General features: G+C 39.8%; 1 long non-coding RNA gene across 1 annotated transcript in view; it reads left to right on the top strand.

Moving 5' to 3' along the window:
* LOC122789245 overlaps positions 1 to 17,581 on the top strand; it is a 746,442-nt gene that overhangs the window by 692,022 nt on the left and 36,839 nt on the right. The window contains exon 2 of the long non-coding RNA XR_006362792.1: positions 805 to 955. This is a non-coding gene — a long non-coding RNA (uncharacterized LOC122789245). The remainder of the gene's footprint in view (positions 1 to 804; positions 956 to 17,581) is intronic.

Here is a 17,581-nt window from a genome sequence, read left to right as displayed (position 1 = left end):
CTAGGTAGATACAGGGCTAGTGAGTTTTAAGATGGAAGAGTGGATTGCAAAGTACAGTTGAAGAGCAGTAAATATATGCAGGCATACTGAGTTGAAAAGTAGAAGAGTGTAGTGAAGTAGATTGGATGAGCTGTATGAGGGAGAAGGTTTAACACAGTGAGTAAGTCAAAAAGTATATGAGGGGTAGTTAGAGAAGATTTCCAGGTAAACAGTAGGTAGCCTGAAAAAGACACGATAAGTGTTTGAAGTGGATTGATATATATATGTATATATATATATATATGTATATATATATATATATATATATATATATATATATATATATAAAAAAAACAGGTAAGTATGGAAGGTAAGTGTATACAACCACTGAACAGTTTTTGCAGGGGGGCTGTGCCCCCCACACCCTCTGCAACTTAAATTTACCAACTCCGACATCACATTACAGTGGGGACAAGGATGCTATTTTTTAAATAGTGTACTTAACTGGTTCAGTTGCATTCACTACATTATTTTGGTTTTGAGTGTCGATCATGTAAGTTTTTGTTGTTGTACAGTTCCAGTATTTCAGTATCGGTTTTCTGGTCTTCGGCTTTTTGGTAAGCCAATCTACTGAAGAAGATCTATATATAAATATATATGCATATGTATATATAAATACATACTTTATGTACACTACATATACACTGTAGAATGCCTGGAATCTGTCCTTGCACCTGTGATTGATGCTACTGTCATGTCTACCCTTGATCCAATTGAAATTTCTTCTTTTCTTTTAAACGTGCCTCTACCAATATATCAACCAAGGGACAAGAGCAGGGGAAGACAAAATTCAAGAGGAAGGGGAAAAGAGCTACCTGGACCAAACACACACAGTTGCTTGAACCAAGGAATGAAAGCGTGTATAACATCTAACATCATGAAAACTCCGAGATGGAATATGCAGTTTTAAACAAAGGTATGACTTTTGTTCCTGCTTAAGATGGATATCTTCCAGGCAGTTTAACTGAATTTAGATTATTCACTTGAATCGCAAATTGTTATGGCCTGATAAATTGCAGCCTTCATGCATATCCTGTAAAAAAGCTAGTACTTTTACTCATGTCAGCCATCCTGTTGAGCAGGCATTCCAGAATACCTGCAAACAGGACACATAATACCTTTGGAAATACAGCAAAAGCTAAGACTCCTCTTTTAATTTAACTATTGAATAGAACAGAGCACTGAATGTATTAATTCAAAACACAGAAATAGTGATAAAATGTGCCAATAAAGGTGGATTCATTGTAGTAATGGACGAACAATTTTATATAAATGCTGTTTCTAGCCTGTTCTCTGATGTTGACATATACACTTATATTTCATCTGCTCAAGTACTAGTATTATAAAAAGGGTCAGTAATGAGGTCTGTACCTTTTATCTTAATGGCCAGTTATCATTAGATTTACTTAATTATTTTTGTGTTTCCAGTCCAATAATACCTTCTTTATGTGGCCTACCTAAAATAAACAAAGATAAACAAATACTTCCTATCAGACTATTGTTTCATTTAAAGGGTAGGTTACACAACCCATCTCATTTTATTTGCAAGCTATGTTAGAACAATTTTTTGAATCACTCATGTAGTTTTATAAAATATAGCCATGGTTTCCTGAGACAATTATATGAATGGTATTTTAAATGCAATGTAAGTTCCTGTCTTTCTGTTACACTCAATGTAAACTCATTATTTACAGTAATACCCAATGATATAGGTATTGACTTAATCAGAGAATTTTTGTCCAGGAATTGTTAATGGTTATACTGTTTAATAACGTGCTTTCCATGATAAATATTTCCTTCAATGTAAAGATGTAGCGATGGACACACCAGTGGCCAATATATATATATATATATATATATATATATATATATATATATGCAAATCTTGAGTAAACTGAGCAATTCAGCCAAACAAACACAGACCAAGACCATGTAGGCTGACCAACAAGTCCACACCACACATGCCAATAAATTAAAGCATATTAATACTTGGCTTGTGTGGTGTGGACTTATCGGTCAGCATACTGTTACTTGACATATGCATATCTTGTTTTAGCCACATGGGAAGTTATTTATATTTTTAATGACTGCAATATATTTCATGATTGTTTACCTTTTTACAAAAGATTTGTAGATGATATTTTTTTATTTTATGGGACCCTAGTAAAGGGGAATTGAATGATTTTGTTAATTACTTAAACACTGCACAGTTTTTAAAATTTAAATTGCCTTTTTCTTTTACTCCTGTAAATTTCTTGAATATACACTTAGAAAAATTAAGTAATGATATTGTAATAATTAATGTACATAGAAAGACTACTAGTGAAAATACTTGCTTATGTAGTTCTAGTATGCACCCCCTCATATTTTTTTTTAATTTAGCTAAGGGACAAATGTTGTGGACATTTAGATTAATTACTCATGAGAAACAAACACCAGATCAACTAGATTTGCTAGTATATGATTTTACAAATAGGGGCTAAGAAAATCCCCTTCTAGAGAATAAATGCTTACTGACTCTTGAGAAACATGTAGGAAGAAATAGACCTTTATTTTCATCTGTGGTTATTGAGCCAAGCAACTTAGTAGCAATCATGAATTAAGATTTATTCTTACACACAATATACACACACATGATTTTAAAAAGATCACATATAAGCATTGGCATATTAAGTTTATTAAATCCACCACAAAGAATGATTAATATTCGTCCTAGTTCTGGTTATAAAAGGAGTCATAACCTTAAGCAAAACCCTTATGTTACTAATAGACATAGTCAAAGAAAAGGTACATATGTTGGTAATAAATGTGTACTCATTCTGTTACCAACAGAAATTACTGGTATAATGATATGTGGATTTTGGTTTCATGACTTTAGTTTATTTAGCTAAACCCCAGAGCTGCACATCATTTTGATGCTGGAAAAAACAACAGGAAATTCAAAGAATGCATATGTGAACATTTATATTATATCAAATGGCAAATTGGCACACATGCTTTATATAAGCATGTAATGGAAACTGATATGACACATATATTTAAATTTATGACATTAGAGTTAATACAAGTGAGTAGAAGAGGTGGTGACATATGAGTGAAAACGGACCAGGTAGAATATAAATGGATTGTGTTTTTTAAGGGCTGACTTCCCTTCAGGATAAAATGATGCACTTAGTTTTAATCCAGTATTAAAGTTTAACAAATAATTTGACACGTGTGCTATATATATATATATATATATATATATATATATATATATATATATATATATATATATATATCCTAGACTGGTCATTACCAACATGGCAACCGGTGTTTCACACCAGAGGTTGGTCAGATCCGACCACAAGCTAATCACCCTAGACATCCACTTCCCAGCCCCCATTAGGGAAACCACCGTAAAAGAATTTCTTCAAAGCCAACTTCACGCTTCTTAAGATAAAAGTGGCAAACTTCACGACACCCATGCTGAAGTACAATAAAGGTACGACTGCTGAATCCTATACAAATGCACTTTATAAGCACTTATACGAGTGCATGGATCGTGCAATCCCTAACAGAACCAAGATGCTATCCTCCAAAAAAAGGAAGCCAATCTGGTGGTCCCCTGCCATAAACAAACTACAACAGAAGAAAAAAAACTGTTGCAAAAAAAAAGTAAACTCCCATGATTGGAGGAACTCCCTGGTCAGCCTTAGTGAGAAGCTGAGATCCCTCATAAAATCCTCCAAAGCTAGTTACGAAAACAAAATTGCCACTGATTCTAAAGACAACCACAAAGCATTCTATAGCTATGTCAAGAATCTCAATGGCAACACTCGGATCTGCTCTGAGTTACAGCACAATGACACTGAATATACAGAACCAACTGATATTGCCAACATCCTGGCAGATAGGTTCAGTGCTAACTTTACTCCTCTCTCACCACCTAAAGGGCCCATCTCTATACCGGAAGAATGCAAAGTTCATGTAATCATGGCTGCACAGGTAAAAAATGCATTTTCCACAGCCAAGAACACAGCATCCATGGCACCTGAAAACATCCCAGGCTGCGTTCTACATGAACTACAGAATGAACTGGCACCCCACCTAAGTACCATGTTCAATCATAGCCTCACCTCAGGCTTTGTGCCCACTGAATGGTGCGCAGCAACAGTTATCCCACTCCACAAAGGGGGAGCCACCACAGACCCCAAGAACTAGCACCCCATTAGCCTGACGAGCCTGGTCTGCAAGGCTATGGAACGTATTATCATCATGGAACTTATAAAAAAATGACATTGATAATCTCCAAACTCTGGACCCTACCCAGTTCGGGTTTGTAAACGACAGATCATGTCTCCTAAACCTGATAGACTTCTTTGAAGCGGTCACCGAAGCCATAGATGAGGGTAAGGTGGTTCACGCAGCCTATCTAGATCTCGCCTAGGCCTTTGACACCATCCTCCACTCTGGAATTATAGATAAACTCACTAAACTAGGTATAAATCCCTATGTCACAAGATGGGTTGCCAACTGGCTCACTGACAGAACCCACACTGTGAAAGTAGCCGACACTAAATCCAACTTCAGACCAGTGACAAGTGGAGTACCACAGGGTTCAGTCCTGGTTCCTCTCCTGATTGGTATCTACTTCTCTGAGGTACAGGCTAACACAAAAGGTCTTTGGCTAACAAAGTTCACAGATGACTGCAAAATAGGAGCCATAATCAAAACTCCTAATGATGTGGACATCCTACAAAAGGGCCTCACTGAGACCGATACCTGGTGTCAAAGCCATGGCCTCAAGCTCAATGCCAAAAAGTGCATTGTCATCCTTTTTGTTAAAAACTCTGTACCCATGAACTACCACATAGGTGGTAGTCTACTTAACACCAAAAGTGTGATAAGAGACCTTGGGACACAGGTGGACAGTAGTCTCTGCTTTGATAATCACATCGCCACAGTAGTCAGGAAATCCTTCTAAATGGCACACTTCATCACAAAAGGTTTCTCATCCAGGAAAAAAGAGGTAATTGTTCCCCTCTACTCAGCACTCATTAGACCCATTATAAACTACAACGCCCCTTTTGGTATGTACCGCACAAGATATCTACAACAACTGGAAAGGCTGCAGAAATACCTCACAAAGAGGATTACTGGTCTCAAACAGATGCCCTACACAAACCATCTCAAAAAACTCCAGCTTTACTCCGTCGCATATCGCCTTCTCAGAGGCGATCTCTGCCTAACATACAAAGCTATGTCAAACCCAGTGCTGTTGGACATGCTCAACCTAAAGAAATCCCAATCCCTCCGAGCTACACGCTCTAGGGACCTAAACCTTGTCACCGCAATAAACAGAACATGCTGGAGGGATAGAGTCCTGTCCCAGAGACTTCCCATACTCTGGAACAAACTACCTATCTATATCAAACAAAGCTCCTCATTAGCACTTTTCAAGAAGAATCTTGATGACTGGATGGAAGATAGGAAATTCACCCCGGGGATCACTTCTGTGGCTCTGCTCAACAGGGGCACAGGAAAATAATTTTCTTGGGTGGCGAAAGCCAGGGTACCATTTGGCTAGGCTTATATAGATCCTAGGCCCAATAGCCTAGTACCTACCTATGAAAAAATTGCATGTTTAAATTCCAGGTTGTTTTATCTATTTCCTCTGTGAGCAACTGCAACATTACCTTTTTGAAATCAAAGGCATAAATAAGATGTAGTACTTTCAGCAAGACAGCAGTCTTCGCACGATGCCATGGTGCAGAAACCAACTATACAAATATCAGTGTATAAATGAATGTGCACGTAAAGCAGTCCTGTTCTTTTTAGTCAGCAGTTATATGCAGATTTTATATAAAATCTGCAGACAGATAGTCAAATGATGTGATCTCTCTCTCTCTTCTGCTTGTTTTCATGAAATATGATAGATCACCATTTAACTCAGACAACTCCCATTTCCACTTTTCTTATTGTTCTAGAGAACTTGAAAGTACACAACCACTGAAATATTTTCTGCAAAGTGACTAGATAAATGTCAGAAATATAATATGGAAAGGGCAGTTCTGTTTTCTTCTATTAACTGAAAACGTTAAAGAGACTATAACACTGGGTATATCATTAAATTTTTTAACGTGCACAATTAGTAAAATGTTATACTCTAGTGTGGGCAATATGTAAATGTGATGTATTAAAATAACCTTCATAAAGTTATTTCTATTATGCCTTGAACAACTGGAATATGATGCCAGAGCACCCTATACAAAAATATACCTTATTGTGAGAACAAACGTCAGTCATTCCTTCTTTCTCTGATTTTTTTTTTTAATGCTGTAAAGATTCACAATGTAGTTGAACCATATCCTTGCACTCAGTGGGCAGAAGGCAGAGAAACTAATGCTGGATAAAATGCCAGTGTGTAGCCCAAGACACATGCACATATCACATAGACCTGTTAAGTTTGCAGGATTGCCTTGTCTTCTGTAATATGTCTTTGGGCTGTCAAAGGAGAGTAGAGAGCCTCACAAAAAACCCATGGAAACAAAGGTGGGCATGCAGACTCCCCAGGTAAGGTACCTAGCTATGAGCTAAATTAATGAACTAAGACCAGTGAGCTTCAACATTAATTGCTATATTAGTTTGCCATACAAATGGAAATAATTTCATTGAGTACATCATCTGCCTGTTATAGTTTGGACAATGTGTGCACACACCACTGATTTAACTCATAACTTCTGCTTTAGATCAAAGTTTGAATAGTGCAGATGAGCACACATCCATATAGATAATGGATATGGACAATGAATTTAAAGATGTAGCCAGACTTTATTTGCAAACTACAACTGCAGAAATTATAATTTACAACTTTAATTAATTCATAAGATTATTAATTACTTTTTTATTTTACCAAATATGTCAACAAGTTATTTGGACTTCAACAGAAAGAATTAACATCATGAGCTGTAGTTAAGCTCCATCCTGCAGTCTTGGGTTTGAATCTTTCAGTCTTGCTTTGCTTACTGCATGACGGTAAGCAAGCAACTGAACCAAACAGTGCTGCATTGTTGCCGCTGAAAAGAGGCAAGCAAACATAATGGGTTCAACTGGTTAACAAATTAATAAGATAAAAAATACAATAAAATGAGAAAGAACAGTTAATCTTCCTCTTCAATATGTTGTCTGTTTTATGGTACTTTTATTTAGCTTTCATTGGAAGCTCCAAGACTGCAGCATTTGACTGATAAAATCTGTATTGAGTTAACCAATACCTGAAAAACAGTCTCAGTAATATGAATAATGCTTGCAAAACATGGCTGGTATCAGAGAGCCAAACAGATGTGTTAAATTGGTAGATTGGATTCTGGCTGTCCTTTCTCAAGAGACTAGCTGTGACTATGAACGTAAGTGCAGCTAGAGGTGTTCCAGGAAGAATACTCAGGATCTTAACATTTGCATGAGGGAAACTTGGAATTGAGAACTTGAGCTGGGTCTAGCGTGGAAGAGAGAATTTTTGAATAATGCAAAAAGTCAGTTCGACCTCACTGTAATATGGACTTGCACTTTTCTCCCATGGTCTTCTTGCATACCTGGTATCAGGGGAAATGAATGTGCCAGTGTGAATTAAGGGTCTGGTAGCTACACTTTGGTGGAGACAAAAAAAAAAAAAAGTATTGTGAAGCTACATTATTGGGATAGTGTGCTCATAGTCAAATCACATAATTCAGAACCATGGGATATTGAAATCAGATATGATAATGACATCAAAATAACTTTGATAGTTTTTTAAGGCTATATCCTACACCCCCCCCATGGAAATGACTTAACCATCTGAGCCCCCAACTAACTATTCCTGCTTGTGAGTCACAGCACTCAAAGATAAGAGTGATGGGATATATTGTAAACCAAACTTATATACTCCCATCTAACCTCATCTGAAATGCTTCTACAAGGTATTACAGCAGAACTGCCATATTCTGTGGCTACTGAAATAACTTTGCATGTAAATATTGTGAATAATGTAACTCATGTTTTTCTTTCCATTGCATTAAATAGTGTAATCTTTAATGCAAAACATTATAATCTGACTCTAGTGATCATGGTGTATTTATTACTCATTTCCTCTCTGCTGTATGAGCCCAGGTGATGACTGAAAAGAGGTCACGATGATCAGAATTATTATTATTATTATCAAGCTTTTGATGATTCAAAGTGGAACCATATACACACACACACTATATACATGCATACATATATATATTTTATGTATTTATTTATTTGACATTTGTTTACCAGGGTGGTCTGACTGGGTCTACAGAACACATTTTTAACAGAGGCCCGGGGAGAAAAGCTCCACATTCAGTACAATACAAATACAGTATAATCAAATACAATAAAAATTACATTAGAAATACTATACAAAATAAGTTCTTTACTGTTTAAATTGAAAGAACAAACTGCTACAAGATGTTGCAATATATTACTACACATCTAGACAATTCTATACAGTTAAAACATTACAGACAATAATAGTCACTCTCACCATACATGATGTAGACAACAGTAAGTAGGTAGTGCAATGTGTGACTTTGACTGTAACAGTACATGCAAAATAAAATGTTAATTTCAGTTAGGAAAATAGCAGCCAAAAAGTTAGTGATGCAGACAGATAGTGAGAGAGAGTTAAGAATAGAAGCAGTAAAGCCTGAACAGTAGTTTATGGATGTCGTATAGAAGCAGAGAAGGAGTTAGAAGAGCCTTAGGGTTTTGCAGTCTATGAGGAAGTTGTAAATTATAATTTCTGCAGTGGTAGTTTGCAAGCAAAGTCTGGCTACATCTGTAAATTCATTGTCCATATCCATTATCTTGTTCAGGGTGCCTGTAAAAGATAATAGGGCTGTAGCTGTGCTGTGGCTAGATCGGAAGCCGTGTTGGATTTTGGTTAAAAGGTTGTTTTGCAATAGATATTGCATCACCTGCACACACACACACACATATATATATGTATATAAATATATATATATATATATATATATATATATATATATATATACACACACACACACACACACACACACACACACACACACACACACACACACACAGACACAAACGCGCGCGCACACACACATATATATCCAATAAGAACTCACTCAAGAGTTGAAGATTAAATAAATATAATACAAGAACATCTTCTAGAGAAACACTTCTTAAAACTAAAAATAAAAAAATTAATGAAACACGCGCTGTACTAATACAACACACAGGAGCCAGTGTCTAGCGCTTTCATCCTTTATTAATATCAAGGACTTCTTCAGAAGAAAAAAGATTGGATGTAATTACAGTGCTTGAATGTAAAATCTGAACCTAAATGAATATAAGGGCAGACAACACAATTGTTACAGCAGTACTTGCCATCTTGAGCTGAACTGGGACATGTATTAAAAATCAAAAACTCTGAGTCTCTATTTTCTAGAAACATAAGTATGTTTCTAGTCCTCATAAAAGTAAAAGAGGGAGAGGTACCAAGGGTGGAACCTGTCACTTGTGATTCTGAAAGTATGTCCTAATTGTTAGTGATAATTTGCCTCATATGTGACATATCTCTAGATATAGGTAAAGGGAAGTTCAAAGTTTTATCAGAGTCCAAAGTGTAAGCTCGTCTAGGTTGAAAACCAAATTTAAGGTTAGGACAGTGTAAAGTGTATCTATTAGATTTAACTTCTTCACAAATCTTATCAACTAACCCCCGAGGATAATTTCTTTGGTAAAACACTTTTCTAAGTAGTGTGGTTTATTTGAGAAAAACATCATCATGGCTAGTTAATCTGGAAACATGAATAACCTGACTTTTTACTAGATTCCTCTTCATAAAGAAGGGATGTTGACTTGAAAAATGTAAAAAAATAATGTTCTGTAGTCCTGTCTCACCTTTATTGTTACATATGGGTTCGGAGCTGATCCTCTGCTCCAACTTGGCCTATTTATAAGCTGGAAAACTTTTGATTGGCTTGTGGCTAGGTAGGCATCCCATGGTGCACCAGTACAATCCCCAGATCTCATTTGCTGCATTGACGAGTTTGGTTGTGCTTCTCTTTGGCACTGGCTATGTGTTGCATTTACTTAAACCTTTTTCCAAAATTTTTGACTCTGTTTAGTTTAAAATAGAAAATAACTGTTACTGTTTTATTGTTAGTCAATTAGCGTAGTTGCTATTAGTGTAGTTAGCTTTATACTTGCGCCATTTGGTGCAATTGTTGGCCTTTGGCCTTTTTTGACTTAGTATTGGTATCCTGTGTGCTGGTTTTTGGTATTCATAGACTTAGTAGTTGTAGGCACCTTTTGCGCTCTGTTAGACTGTGTGTTGTTAATAGGCTAGTCTAGTTTTGGCGGTTTCCCGCTTGTTAATTTGTTAACATTGTTGGATTTGCTATAATTGTTAACAGAACTACGTTCTGTTATTTCTTGTCATAAATCTGAGTTTTTGCAGATTCCTGCTTGTTTTGCTGATATTTCTGTTTGAGTTTGTGAAATTCTATCCTTAGTGTAACTTTCTAGGTCTATTTTAGTTGGAAGACCTAGTTTTCTTCGTTTCCCTTCCTGCCCAGGCTAGGCCTGTTTAAGTTAGAAGACCTAGTCCTTGTGGTGTCTTTCTCTTTCCTGCAGGGCTAGGCCTATTTAAATTAGAGGACCTAGTCCTCTTTCACCTTCTTCTCTGTGTGCGTGTGCCCATTCTGTGAGAATGTGTAAAGAGAGTAAGGATCATAAGCCATCTGGCTTTAAAAAATGTATTAAGTGCTCTCAAAAAATGTCCATAACGGATGGTCCCGGTAACTGTGTTTACTGTTTGGGGGCCATCCATTTACAGGAGACCTGTTTATTTTGCCATGCTTTCAGTCCTAGGGTGTTGAAAAAGAGGAAAAACAAGCTCATCCTAAAAGATCTTCTTAAACCTTCCTTTGAGGAAGATCTGTCCAGCTCTTCCTCCTCTTCTAAATCTACTAAGGGAAAGTCTAAGACCTCTAAGAGGCCCTCCCCGGCACTGGCTGGTGCCTCAGAGCCACCTCTTAAAATCACCAAATCAGACAAGTCCACTGTCTCATCGGCTCCACAGACCTCGGTGCGGACTGAGAGCAGTATGGTGATTAAAGGGTCGGGTCCAAGTATTTCTGAGCTGACATTGGAGACCATTGAGACTATTTCACAGAGCCGGTCTATGGATCCTCTACCGGCCTCCTCTATATTGAAATCTCCGATACCTCAGAGATCCCGCTCTGCTACTCTGTCATCCAGGTATTCCAGGAGTTTATCGGAAGAAGATGTGGAGGGGGCAGTGCTGAGACTGTTGAAGTCATCTGCTTTGCCTAAATTGTTGTCTCTGACCCAGTTGGTTCTGCAGTCACTTGAGTCCGTTCAGCCCTCTGCGGTCATTTCTCCTCTGAGCCATGCTGGTCTTTCGGAGCCAGAGTGTTTGGTACCACTGGTGGAACCTTTGGCTCCAGCACCCCCTGTGGCTGTTTCGGAGCCGTGTTCTGCTCCTACACTCTCGGTGCTGTCCATAGTGTCTAGGGGCTGAAGCTCCCTGGTTGGCCCCAACAGGGATGCTTGGAACCGAACTTCAGTTCTGAGTCTTCCTCTTGGCTAGAGTGAGTTCGGACCTTATGTCTATCTCAGAGCCGATGGCATCCTCTGTCTCCTCAGAGCCAGGGGGGGTCTTTAGAGCTGGAGAGGTCGGCATTCGAGATGATGAGGAGTGTGCTGTCCCAATCGTCAGCTCCTACCAGAGGTACCGACACTCTTCCCCCTAAAGCACCTACTTCTGTCTCAGCTCCTACTCCCTCCATGGACAGCAGAGACCCTCAGCCTCAGGAGCCACTGGCTCTTGGCCCACACTCTTCCGTGACCGCCCTGGAATGTCCTTCTGTGGAGCCCCCATGGAAGAGAACACGTAAGAGGAAGCATGTAGACTCCCAGGATGAGTCTCTGACCTCTGACACTGACCTCGAGAAGTCAGAAGGGTCCCTTAAGTCATCCTCTGATGATGTCTCCTTTGTAGACATTCTGTAAATTCTTAAACAGAGGTGTGACTGGCCCACTGTCACCCCTTCTGAGAGGAGTCGGTGTACCTGAAGGCTTTTGGGTCTCAACCTTCAGCCTCTTGGGTGTCTACACCCTTCGACTAACTGATGGATCTAGTTAGTCGAAAAGTGTGGGATACTCCTGATGCCATGGAGCCAGTCCCCAGGAAACCAAACAAGTTTCTTTCTGCCCCTCCAGGAAAATATTTTTTTGTCTAAAGGTGTTCCCGTAGATGCCATGGTGGTGGTGGCAGTCACTAAGAAGGAGCTAGCTGAGACTTCTTCTTCTGTTCATCCGCTGAATAAGGAGTCTCAAACGATGGACAGATACGGGAAGCGTATCTTTTCTTCAGCGACATTTACCCTTAGATCGCTGAAGTACCGTACTCACTTCATGAGGCTTCAAAGAGATCTCCTTAAAGAGTTAGGAGATTCTTTACAAGGTACATGTACTGAGGGAGTCCCTGACAAGGTTTCTGCCCAATTGTCCACCTTGAACTCTATTGTCAACTCTTCCATGCAGCTTATTTCGTATGCAGCTGATGGAGCGAGTAGAGCAGCAGGTTCAGGAATTTCCCTAAGGCATCATTCCTAGATGCATTTGTGTAACTTTGCGGAACCATTTACTGAGGGAGTCCCTGACAAGGTTTCTGCCCAATTGTCCAACTTGAACACTATTGTCAACTCTTCCATGCAGCTTATTTCGTATGCAGCTGATGGAGCGAGTAGAGCAGCAGGTTCAGGAATTTCCCTAAGGCATCATTCCTAGATGCATTTGTGTAACTTTGCGGAACCATTCAAATCTATCTTTACCAATGCCCCCTTCGACGGTTCCTCATTGTTTGGATCCAAGGTAAAGGACACTCTCACCCGGTGTGAACAAGAAGGAAAAACACACTTTGCCATGGGAGTACGTTTTACTGTTCCCTCTAGACCATACCCTAAGAGTCAGAGGGGGGCGGTAAAATGTGGTTCATGAAGTCCCAGAGGTTTTTCTAGGAGGCACTGGGTGACTGCTCCTTCAGAGGCAACGAAGGAGGAGGAAATGGTAGATGTCGCCTTAGAGGCAGGGGCAGTCCGCAAAACCAGGGAGGCCGCAATTCCTTTCAGGGCCAGCCTTTCCAGCATTCTTGATGTGGGGCACGACTGTGCTTCTCTGGGGCCGGTCGGGGGTCGCATTTCTTTGTATTCAGAAGCCTGGCTGGGTATCACTCAAAACAAGTGGGTACAAAGAATTAGTAGCAGAGGTTATGTCATACCCTTTTCTCTTCCACCTTTTGTTCCCAAGAAGATCCCGGATGTTCCACCCAATCACAGGGATCAGGCAACTGTGGAGGTTAACAAGTTGCTGTCAAAAAGAGTCATCCAAACCGTCCCAGCAGACCAATTAGGATCTGGAACTTACTCCAGATTCTTTTTAGTGCCAAAATGTACAGGGGACTGGAGGCCCATTCTGGACCTCAGCAGATTGAACGAATCAGTAAAGAAGGACAAGTTTTGGATGGTGACATTGCAGTCTATACTCCCGTTGTTAGGGAAAGACAATTGGATGTGCTCAATAGATCTCTAAGACACCTACTACCACATAAAAATGGACAGGGCGTCGAGGAGTCATCTATGCTTTCAGCTGGAAGCCAGTCACTACCAGTTTTGTGCTCTGCCCTTTGGTCTCACCACAGCCCCCAGGGTGTTCACCAAATGCATGGCAGTAGTGACATCTCACCTGAGACGTTGAGGATTCCAGATGTTTCCAAATCTGGACGACTGGCTCCTGACTGCCCCCACCAGACATCTACTTCTTCAGACCAGGGACACTACTATTCATCTTTGTGCCCAGTTGGGAATTTTATAAATTGGGAAAAATCTGCCTTATTGCCCTCTCAAGCTGTGATTTTTATAGGCTCAGAGATAGACACAGTAAACATGTTGGCTCATCTTCCTGCCAAAAGGCACAGAATCTGGTTCTTCAGATTCAGTGTCTTCTCCCCTTACGAAAGGTCAAAGCCAAGATTATTCTGCAGCTCCTAGGGACCATGGCTTCCACCATACTATTAGTGTCACTAGCCAGGCTACACATGAGAATTCTTCAGTGGCTCCTGTCGTCCCAATGGTCCTTTCAGCACCTACCATTATCTCATCACATTCTGCTGACAGAATCTTGCAAGAAGGACCTCCTTTGGTGGACACTACCCAAACAGCTAACCATGGGCACTTCCTTTGTTCCTCACCAACCCGTTACCACTGTGACCACGGATGCCTCAGAGATAGGGTGGGGGGCATTATCTCTGCAGGACTGTCCAAGGCACATGGCAAGATCACAAGGCTCATCAGCATATCAGTGTTCTAGAGATGAGGGCTGTGCTCCTGGCGTTGTAAGCACTTCACGACCTTCTCCCTCTGGGGGCTATTGAATTACAGTCCGACAACATGTCAGTAGTATGGTATATCAACAATCAGGGCAGAACCAAATCTTACCCACTTTGTCGAGAGGCCATGCAAGTTTGGAAATGGGCGATATCTTCCCAGCATTTTCTGGTGGCAACGCACATTCCAGGGATGACCAAAATGATAGCCAACAAGCTCAGCAGGGCAATTCTGATGCCTCATGAGTGGTCTCTGAAACAAGAAGCAGCTGAACAAATTTTCTGCAGATGGGGACAGCCTTGCTGTGACTTCTTTGTCAGTCCAATCAATGCCAAGTGCAGCAACTACTTCTCCCTCACCCCCCCTCTGGGGGAGTCACCGAGAGATGCACTTGTACACGATTGGCCCCTGGATCTCTTTTCCTCCCTTTCCTGTCATTCCCAAGGTTATTCAGAAAGTGAAATGACTGAGAAGCAAACATCCTCATTGCTCCTTACTGGCCTTGTCAGGTTTGGTTCTCCCTTCTCGGGTCTCTTCTCCTAGACGATCCTTGGATTCTGGACCCAGTTCCAGATCTGTTGACTCACATGTCAGGTTTGCTTCATCCCTCCTTACACGTCCTCAATTTGACAGCGTGGCTGCTCCAGTTCCACCCCTAGTCAGGCTTCACGACTTCTCACCCTTCATGACTCATATCCTTATGTCTTCTCATAAACCTTCCACTAGGAGACTATATTCCAGTAAATGGTGAAGATTCTGTATCGGGCGGAGAAAATGAATGTTGATGCTTACACTGCCTCCATTCCAGTGGTTTTGGAATTCCTGTCTGAGCTTTTTCACCAAGGATCTGCAGCTGTCACTATCAGAGTTCACTTGGCAGCGATTTCACATTTTCATCTAGGTTTTCCAGATTCTAATCTGATGTCACATAAGCTGTGCAAAACCTTCCTTAAAGGTGCCACTTTGTTAAGACTCCCCGTCCAAGAACCTGTGGCCTCATGGGATTAAAATTTTGTGTTATCCATATTAACTTCTCCGCCCTTTGAGCCTTCTCATTCATTTTCTCTGAAATTCTTGTCTTGGAAGACGTTGTTTCTGGTGGCTGTCACATCGGCCAGACAGGTGTCAGAGTTGCAAGCATTGTCTTTAAAACCCCCTTATCTGATTTTTCACAAAGATAGGATGTCCCTTCGTACTAATCCCTCTTTTGTCCCCAAGGTCTGTTCCCATGCCACTTTGAATCAATCCATAGAACTCCCGGTGTTCTTTTCAAATCACTCCAATGCAGCTGAATACAGGTTTCACCAGCTGGATGTCCATAGACAATTACGTTTTTATTTGCGCCGGACTAAAGAAATCAGGAAATCAATTATTCATTTCCTTCTCTGAATCCAGGTCCGGCTTACCAGTTTCCAAAGTAACTCTCTCTAATTGGATTTCTAGCTGTATAGCTTACATTTACAATTCTGAGTGTAGACCTTTGCCCTTTAAAATCAAGGCTCATTCTACTAGATCTCAGTCTACCTCTGCAGCCTTTCAAGCCAGGGTCCCACTTGATAATATTTGTGCAGCAGCTACGTGGGCTACCCCTCACACTTTTATTACTCATTACAAATTGGATTTAACCTCCAGGGGTAGAACATCCTTTGGTCCATGGTACTCAGGAGTATTTTTTCTTGAGCCACACAAGAATAAGGTGCTTGGGACACTGTCCCATATGTAAGAATGAAGGTGAGATAGGAACACAGGACATAAAGAAGTTATGTACTCACCATAATGTTCAATGTTTGTAGTCCATCTCACCCTTCATTCTTACGAACCTACCCTCCTACCCCCATCCTGGAAGTACCTAGAGACAGAAAAATGTTGTTATCATTATTTATGGAGACCTTTTAGTATTGGCTTCTTTCGGTATGTTGTTATTATTTCTCCTGTTAGCAGCAAACAAGATCTGGGGATTGTACTGGTGCACCACGTGATACCTACCTAGCCACGAGCCAACCAGAAGTCTTCCAGCTTGTAAATAGGCCGTGTCAGAGCCGAGGATCGACTCCGAACCCATATGTAAGAATGAAGGGTAAGATGCACTACAAATATGGAACGTTATGGTAAGTACATAACTTTTTTTGTTGTAAGTGTCTTTCCTGTGTACAGCGGAGCTAATATCTCCTGAAAGTAAAATGTCAATTTTAGTGTCAAGTAATGTAATGGAGTGTCCGCAACTGGAAATAACGAAGTTCAAAAATGTAATGCTAATTTTCATATTAGAAATAAAAGAATTGAGACTAGATATATCCCCTTTCCGTGCAATGAAATGTAACGCTTGTAAGTGTGGACAAGGTGAAAGTTATGTAGTTTAGATAGATGTTCAAGTTCCCATGTGCCAAGGACTATGTTGGCAAAGGCAGCAGCGAGTTTTGATCCCATTGCCACACCCTTAATCTGTTTGTAAACCTTTTGGTTAAAAAAGAAAAAGTTATTGTTAAGGACTATCTCAACTAAAATGCATAAAGTGTTGACTTTAGTAGATGAAAACGTCTTGTATTTCATAAGAAATAGCCTAAACAGTCCGAGTCATTCTTTATGGGGGATGTTCGTGTATAAACCTTCGATGTCTAAGATAACCAGAATACACTCAGAGAGAGACCGTCTTTTTTGTTATATAGTTCATTTAAAAATGCCCATGAATGTCTAAGGTAATAGGCAGTGGCTTGTACTAAAAGATTGAGTATAGATTCAAGATATTCAGCTACTTTTTCAGTCTTGGTTTTTCTGTTAGAAATTATATGTCTGAAGGGTGGATCCTTTTGATATTTATGGATCTTAGGTATACCAAACATTTTACCTAAGTTCAGTGAATCAACAGACATAAACATAAATTCATCAATTGAAATAGCATTTGTAGATTCTAGTTGCTTTAAAGTTTTGTCAATAGATGCAAAATGTTTGTTAACAGATTTAAGGTCAAACAACTGGAAAAAATCATTGTCATGTAAGGTAGCTTCTATTTTATTAGTATAAATGCTTTGTTCTATGAGAACAAGACCAGTTCCCTTATCTGCACGCATAATGCGTAATGTCTTGTCCTTAGTTAAGTCTGACAATGCTCCTCTCTC

The sequence above is a fragment of the Protopterus annectens genome, chromosome 14.part0 (assembly GCF_019279795.1).
Source record: "Protopterus annectens isolate FY-2018-M chromosome 14.part0, PAN1.0, whole genome shotgun sequence".
NCBI classification, from domain to species: domain Eukaryota; kingdom Metazoa; phylum Chordata; order Ceratodontiformes; family Protopteridae; genus Protopterus; species Protopterus annectens.
This window is presented reverse-complemented; position numbering and strand designations above follow the sequence as displayed.